At 37.6% G+C, this 7,977-nt stretch overlaps 1 non-coding gene across 1 annotated transcript; it reads right to left on the bottom strand.

The window, feature by feature from the left end:
• Positions 1-263: 263 nt before the first annotated feature.
• LOC132435667 (U6 spliceosomal RNA) lies at positions 264-369 on the bottom strand. Its single transcript, XR_009521610.1, has one exon. It is a non-coding gene; the product is annotated as a U6 spliceosomal RNA (small nuclear RNA).
• Positions 370-7,977: the final 7,608 nt, after the last annotated feature.

Here is a 7,977-nt window from a genome sequence, read left to right as displayed (position 1 = left end):
CAACCACTGTAATTTTTGCTGATGACGAAGCTTGTCCTTGGGAACTGGATGCATTGCACTCATATTCTCTGGCATCTTCCTTACTAAGAAGGAGATACCAGCACCCAGCCAGTTACTTCATGCTTTTCTGGGCCACCCCGTGTCTGAATGGCCAGGTTGCCTCGGTCACCAAGCAAGAGTTCTGCTCTTTGAACTCCATAGTGACCCCTTTTAACCTTGTTCCAGTTGAGGACAGGGGTTGGGATTCCGATGACCTGGCAGCTAAAAATACGGAACACTTCACGATTTGCGTGTCATCCTTGCGCAGGGGCCATGCTAATCTTCTCTGTATTGTTCCAATTTTAATGTATGTGCTGCCGAAGCGAGCACCAGGCATCTTCATTTAAAAAAAAAAAAAAAAGCTTTTTAGATGATTCCAATGTGTAGTCAAAGTTAAAACCATTGGCTTAATGTTTTAGTTCTCCTGGGTAAAATAGCCTTAACACAGGAGTTATCAAATGTTTTACTCCTTTACATCAGTAACAGTTATTGAGGGCCTCTAATAGCTTTCATTTACATGGGTTATGTCTATTAATATTTATTGTATTGAAAATTAAAACAGGCATTTTATAAATATTTAATTATGGATTTATTTTAAAACAACAAAAGCATTACCAGTTAATAACACATTTTTATGAAAAATATTGTTACGCTTTCTAAAACAAAAAGGATTTCATGAGAAGATTGGCATTTTTTAACATTTAAAAAATGTTACCGACTTATTAGAAAACACCTGGATTTGTTTATGCATTCAATCTGCTATGACATGTTATTTTGGTTGAAGTATATGAAGAAAATGCAGCCTCACATGGACATGTAGTAGGAAAAGGAAGGAGTATTTTAATCGCCTCTTCAGATAATTATGGATAATCTTTTTTCTTATTAAAACAAAACATGACAAATAATAATGTCATAAAAGTTAGTTGTAATGCAGAATCTGAAACTGTATAAATAAACATTTTTACTCCATTACATTAAAATCCATTGGTCTCTCTTATACTTTGAATGGACCTTTTCTCTGTGATTGGGCATGGAGCATTTGGAAGACATTTGTTCACTGAGTTATACAGATATTCCAAATGTTGAACACTTTATTATAAATTATTTTAAAAATCACATTTGTTAAAATAACTGACTTTGTCAGCAAAGTTGTTACATGTCAAGAAACTGTCAAGCTTATGGAAGCAGATACAAATTTTCCAAAATTCCAGTTTTTCACTTGAAAGATGCAGTTTTATCACTGACAAAAAATACTGTCAGTTATGGTCCTTGAAGGCCTAGGCACACTTTATTCATTTTCAAACAAATGTCTTCCAAATAGCCAAGTCTGAATAATCAGGATATCAGTCAATTATTCTTTCAAGTAAAAGTAGAATTTTATGAAAAAGCACGTAGCTCATCTCACATCTCAAACAATTGTACACATGCTTTTCCTTGAGACAATATTTGTCCTTCAGTATGTAGCATCTGGTAGAAGTACTTTATTTGTATCTCCCATTTTGTCATGCGGAATATTAAAAGATTCATAATCTCAACTTCTGCTTCTGGTCAAGATGGAGTAACAGACTGGATTTATTATCTTATCTTCAAATATATATATCAAACAGTGATGCTCAAATATTGGAAAACAGACATCACAGGAGAGTCATAAAAGAAGGAAAACAAATGAGATGAGCTGGATGCTTTCCCCATCTTGCTGTCTTGAGAGATTTCCCAGGTTGGAGGAATCCAAACAGAGCTGGGTGGTCTCTATTAGATGAAAAGACAGAGTTGAGAACTTGGGAAGGTCAAGTGGCTAGAATTTGCAGAGTATGGGAGGAGAGAGAGGGAGCTTCCAGGAGAGAGTGCTTCAGGGATCAGTAAAGGTTTCTCCATAAGTCTTCAGCTGAGTTCAGATCAGCACATGCATGTGAGGAAACTACTCAAGGTGGGGGAAAGATCTACTGAAAAGGAGCAAGCATAACAAGCCTGAGAGCACAGATAAGGTTAGGAGTATTTTGTGTTTCCACCAGTTAGAGTGGAAAAGCCTCAAAATACCAGGGCAAAAGTAGAATATCCAGAGAGTATCGCTTCTGTAAAGTGTCAAATTATACCAGGATTACAGGCTGCTCTGCTCCGGTCTAAGAAAACTGGAAAGCAAGCCTCCAGAGGACCAAACTATTTCCAACTCAACTGTGTCTCAGAACAAAGAGCAAGAATATTTAAAGGATGCAAATATGCCCAGCACCTCCCAAAAAAGTAAAATTCACATCTGGTATCTAATAAAAAAATTACCAGGCATGCATTAGAAATAGGAACCCATAATGAGGAGAAAAACCAATCAATAGAAATAGACACGGAGATGACACAGATGATAAACTGGCAGACAAGGATATTAAAACAGTTGTCATAACTATATCCCATATGTTCGAGAAGGAAGAGGAAAGGTTGAGCATGTTAGGGAAAGATATGGACAGTATAAAGAAAATCTAAATCAAACATCCAGAGAAAGAAAAAAGCACGTCTGGGATGAAGAGTACATTGAATGGAATTAACAATGGTGACAACAAAGATTAGGCACTGCAAAAGAAAATCTTAGTAAACTGGAAGACACAGGAATAGAAAAAATACAAATGAAATAGACAAAGAAAAAACAGGAAAAATAAACAGAGCACTGGTGAACTGTTGAAAAGCTTCACACAACTTAATATGTGTGTAATTGGAGTCCCCAAAGCAGGAGGGGGCATAAAAATACTTGAAGAAATCATGGCTAAAAATGTTCCAAACCTGATGAAAACTTAAAACCCACTGATCCAAGAAATTCTATGAACCCCAAGCACAAGAACATAAAGAAAATTCCACCAAGGCATGTCATAATCAAATTGTTTAAAAACTGGGATAAAGAGAAATCTTAAGACAGAAGCATGTTACATGCAAAGGAACAAAGATTAGGATAACAGCTGATTTCTCATAAGAAACAAGCAAGCAAGAAGACACTGGAGCAACATCTTTAAAGTACTGAAAGAAAAAGATCTGTCAACATAGAATTCCATGCTGAGAAAAAATATCTTTCAAAAACAAAGGCAAAATAAAAAATTTGTATTCAGCATACAGAAATCACCACCATACCTTCGCTACAAGAAATATTAAAGGACATACTTTATGCAGAAGGAAAATGAGACCAGGTGAACATATGCATCTACACAAAGGAAGGAAAAAAGAAGACTTAAAAAACCCCTTATTTTGGGCTTCCCTGGTGGCGCAGTGGTTGAGAGTCCGCCTGCAGATGCAGGGGACACGGGTTCGTGCCCCGGTCCGGGAAGATCCCACATGCCGCGGAGCAGCTGGGCCCGTGAGCCATGGCCTGTGCTCCGCAATGGGAGAGGCCACAGCAGTGAGAGGCCCACGTACCGCAAAAACAAACAAACAAAAAAAACCCCTTATTTTAACAATCTCTTTGAAAGATAATTTTTTTATGCAAAGATAATAATAATGTATTGTGGGGTTAATAACATATTTATAAGTAAATATCTAAATACCATATTTAGAAGTAAAATATCTGACAACAATAGCACAAAGACTAAGAGGGGAAATAGAAGTAAACTATTTTAACATTCTTGTACTATACACTAACTGATACAATAATTCTTGATGGTGTATAGTGACACATTAAAGATGTATACTATAAATCCTAAAACAACTACTAACAACAAAACAGAGGTATAGCTTACAAGCTAACAAAGGAGATAAAGTAGAATAATAAACAACAATCAATTAATCCAAGATAAATGAGAAAAAGTGGTAAAAACAAAGAACAGATGGGACAAATAGAAAACAAACAGCAGAGTGGTACATTTAAACTTGGCCATATCAATAACCACAGTAAGTATAAATAGTCTAAATACCCCATATAAAAGCCAGAGATTTTCCAATTGGCTAAAAAATACAAGACCTAACTGTATGCTACTTATAAGAAGCCTACTTTATTTGTAAAAAAGAAAATAGTTTAAAAGTAAAAAGGATTGAAAAAGATACACCATGCTAATGCTGATCAAAAGAAAGTTGGAGTGGCTATATTAATATTAGGAAAAAAGTAGATTTCAGAGCAAAGAATTGTTACCAAATAAAAATGGGTCATTTCACAATGACGAAGGGGTCAATTTCTCAAAAGGACATTGCAATCCTAAATATTTATGCACTTAATAAGAAAGTTTAGAAATACATGATATAAAAATTAGTGGAACTGACAGAAGTAGGCAAATCCATAATTATGGTTAGAGATTTCAACACCACTTTCTTAGTAATATATAGAACAAGTAGACAGAAAATCAGATATTGTATGGAAGATTTGGGGAACATGATCAGCTGCCTTGACCTAACTGATATTTATACAACACTCTACCCAATAGCAGCAGAATACACATTCTTTTCATGTCGGAAGGAACCTTTACCAAGACGGATCATACTCTGGGCCATAAAGCAACTCTCAAAAATTTTTAAAGGATTCATCCATACCAGGTCCACTCTCTGACCATGATGGAATTAAATTTGAAATCAATAGCAAGAAGATATAAGGGAAATCCTCAACTATTTGGAAACTAAATAATATAATCTAAATAACCCATGGGTAAAGATGGATATGAGTAAAGATAGATATGCTCATTCTCTTGATTGTGATGATGGTTTCATGGGTGTAAACATATGTTAAAACTCATCAGATTGTATACCTTAAATATGCACAGTTTAACATATTCTAATTCTGTCTCAAAAAAGTTGTTAAAAAAAGACATGTGCTCAAAGGTTGAGATTTAATAATAACCACAATTTTTATTTCTTCATCAATGATATTGTTAAGTGAGACTGGCTCTTTTTCTTTTCTTTTGTCTTTCTATCACTTTTTTCTTTTTCTTTTTTTTTACTGTGCAGGGCAGTGAAGTAGGTTTTGTTTTTTTTTTTAAATAGTGCAATTTTGTGTTCTGTCTTGATAAGTGCTAAGGTGCCAGAAGTTTTACCCATTATTGCTTTAGGAACATCAGTGCAAAGTTAATAACAGTAAAAAAGTAAAACTTGCTTTTGTATTATTGTAAAAATTGATTTGACCTTGCAGACATCCAAAAGGGTCTTTGGCAATCCCCAGGGGTCAATGGATCACATTTTGAGAACTGCTGTCTTAATACAACTTTCTGGTTATTACTGCTTTAGTCCAATAGTGTGTCTTTAAAGGTAAGACTAGGTATATGAAAATCCTGCCACCAAAACTGCATAGGTAAGACCTTTATTAGCAGTTGAGTCCTTAATGTGATTCAAATCACAGTATAGAATCTATACCATAATAAAGATGATAACCATTCCACTTGTGACTAATGCTATCACTGCATACACAAATAATTTTTTTCCATGATGAAAAATGGGGCCTGCGGTTGTTTAGTTAAATGTAATAGTCATGGGTTATCTTCCATATAAAGAGTTTGAAGACAGAAAAAGTTGTAGTAGGGAAAAAAATAGCAGATAGAAGGCATTTCTGAAAGTCTCCAGAATGAAGGAGGAGAGGAAAGAATGAATGAAGAAAAGGGGAAGGGTATATTTAGGGTATAAGGCATAAGAAAAGATAAAAATAAAGAGGGAAGGGACACATAAATAGAGAGTTGTATTGGATTCGTAGATTTATGGAAAGTTGTCAGAAAAGCCCGCATGTGTAAAAAACGATTTACTAAAATCAGTTTCACATACTATGCAAAATGTTTTAGGTGTATGGGATACATCACACGGATACATGAGTAGTGGATACAGAGATGTACTGTTCATATTCCCTTCAGTGAAGGACTCTGTTCCAGCTGTTGGAGTGTCGCTGGCAGACAGCCTCTAGCTGTCAGCTCCTTTGGCTGCAGAGAACTGCTTATAGGAAGTCACCCCACTGAGGTGAGGGTACAAAGCTTCAACCATTTGGGGTCACTGTGGGACAACTCTGACAGGCGCTTTCAGCTCCAGGGCTCTCCATGGGGCTGGGTGAAGCTGTGGAGGAGGAGGCCGCTTCTCTGCTGACTCTTCCCTCTGCCCAGTCTGGTTGCTCTCTCTCCCTCCCACAGGGGTTTGTCCCAAGGGCACTCCCTAATACACATCCTGAATGCTAAGCTCTGTTCCAGAGTCTACTTCCTATAGATCTCAAACTGCAACAGCATCTTACTGACTTAAGTATAATCAAAATTGGAGAAGATTGGGGAACTTAGGCAATGGAAACTGTCAAAATTATGTTAACCTTTTAACTCAAGCATTTCTGTATTTCTCATTTTGAATTGCTTATACTTAGCATGCTATCTTTAACATTTTGTTTCATGTAGGTTTGCTATTTCCACCTTCCCTTTCTTATAGAAATCACACTGTGGAAAGATAAAAAGCTAATAGGATAAGAAAAACAATTACTCTATTTCTTACCCAGCCACTCAGGAAACCCACAATTTCAAGGTTGGCCTAAGCAGCAAAAGAGGAAAAATATATTGGAAGATGTGATAGTGGTTTTGTTCTGAATACAAACCAATGGACAATTCTGGGGTGGTCCGATTATCAGAACTGACCATGGATGTACTAAAGAAGCTATTTAATTTTGTTTGAGCCGGAAGATTTGAATTGTTACTCAAAATGCTTAGACGTGAATAGGATTAGCAATTTTGAACATCAGGGAAGTGTGTATTTCCATCCTGTCTTCCACCATAGCTCCAGAGGAGGGCAGACATTATTCTCACGTCAGCCCTCTCCCTCTTTAAATTTACTCTTATAGCCAAGCCTAAGAATATAGAGTGGGTGAGCCTTCAGGCTGACTGCATTACCTTCAGACTTTTGCTGTCTGGCAAACAGGTCTGTTTCAGTGTCCTTGTTTTTTTTCAGGGATCTATATGTTACTAGATGACTCATGGCAAGCCACACCCTGATCCTTAGTTTGGAAGAAAAAGAAGATGGTGAAGTAATTGTCCAGACAACTTAAACTAGAAAGGTACAGACCAAACTGAGATACCATTTTGTTTCTAGAATTATCTTGATAACAGTGATTTTTTTTAACATCTTTATTGGAGTATAATTGCTTTACAATGGTGTGTTAGTTTCTGCTTTACAACAAAGTGAATCAGTTATACATATACATATGTTCCCATATCTCTTCCCTCTTGCATCTCCCTCCCTCCCACCCTCCCTATCCCACCCTTCTAGGTGGTCACAAACCACCTAGCTGATCTCCCTGTGGCATGCGGTAACAGTGATCTTGGATGTTACAGAGTAAATACAGTTTTATTTAGCTTTTCCTTTGGGGGGCATGGATTCCACTGTGAACATTTTAGGTCTCATGTATATCAGACAGTTACTTCAACCATACTTCTCAGCTTGGGAGTATGATAGTCTGTCCCCTATAAGGCAAGGTAACTATCTGTGAGAAAAAAAGAGAAAAGATATGGTGGACTGTTATAAAGGAAATATTTTGAGGGTCCCAGTTCAGGCTTTGTTTGCTCATCTGTTAAATGGGATTAATACCTACCTCACATGGTTAGGAAGGGTAAATATGGGAACATAGGAAAAGCACCTAGGGCAGTGGCTGGTACAGAAGTATCCGGTAAATATCGATCCCTGGCCACCCCTTCTTAATGAGCCGTAGGAAAATAATTCTTAACCTCACAGGGTTTGATGAACCCTCCCTCCCCTTTCTATTCCCAGTCATGGCAGTGGAGATCATAAAAACGCTTCCTCCATGTCTCTTCCCTCCTTCCTTTCTTCCTCTCCTAGACAAGGAAGTGGCCGTCTCTGTTCCCATGGATTCGGAAGCTTGTGCCTCTCAGGACAGCCCAGACCCCGGGTTGCTAAGGTGGTGGGTGGTGGTGGAGAGCTGCGGCTTCGGCCTGCGCAGCGCAGTGGGGCGGCGACCGGGAGGCGATGGGGAGGCGGGCGCAGTCGACCCAAGGGTGGAGAAGGGGGAAG

This window comes from Delphinus delphis, chromosome 12, assembly GCF_949987515.2.
Source record: "Delphinus delphis chromosome 12, mDelDel1.2, whole genome shotgun sequence".
In the NCBI taxonomy this organism is placed as follows: domain Eukaryota; kingdom Metazoa; phylum Chordata; class Mammalia; order Artiodactyla; family Delphinidae; genus Delphinus; species Delphinus delphis.
The sequence above is the reverse complement of the archived record's forward strand: the minus strand, read 5'-3'. Positions and strand labels throughout refer to the sequence as shown.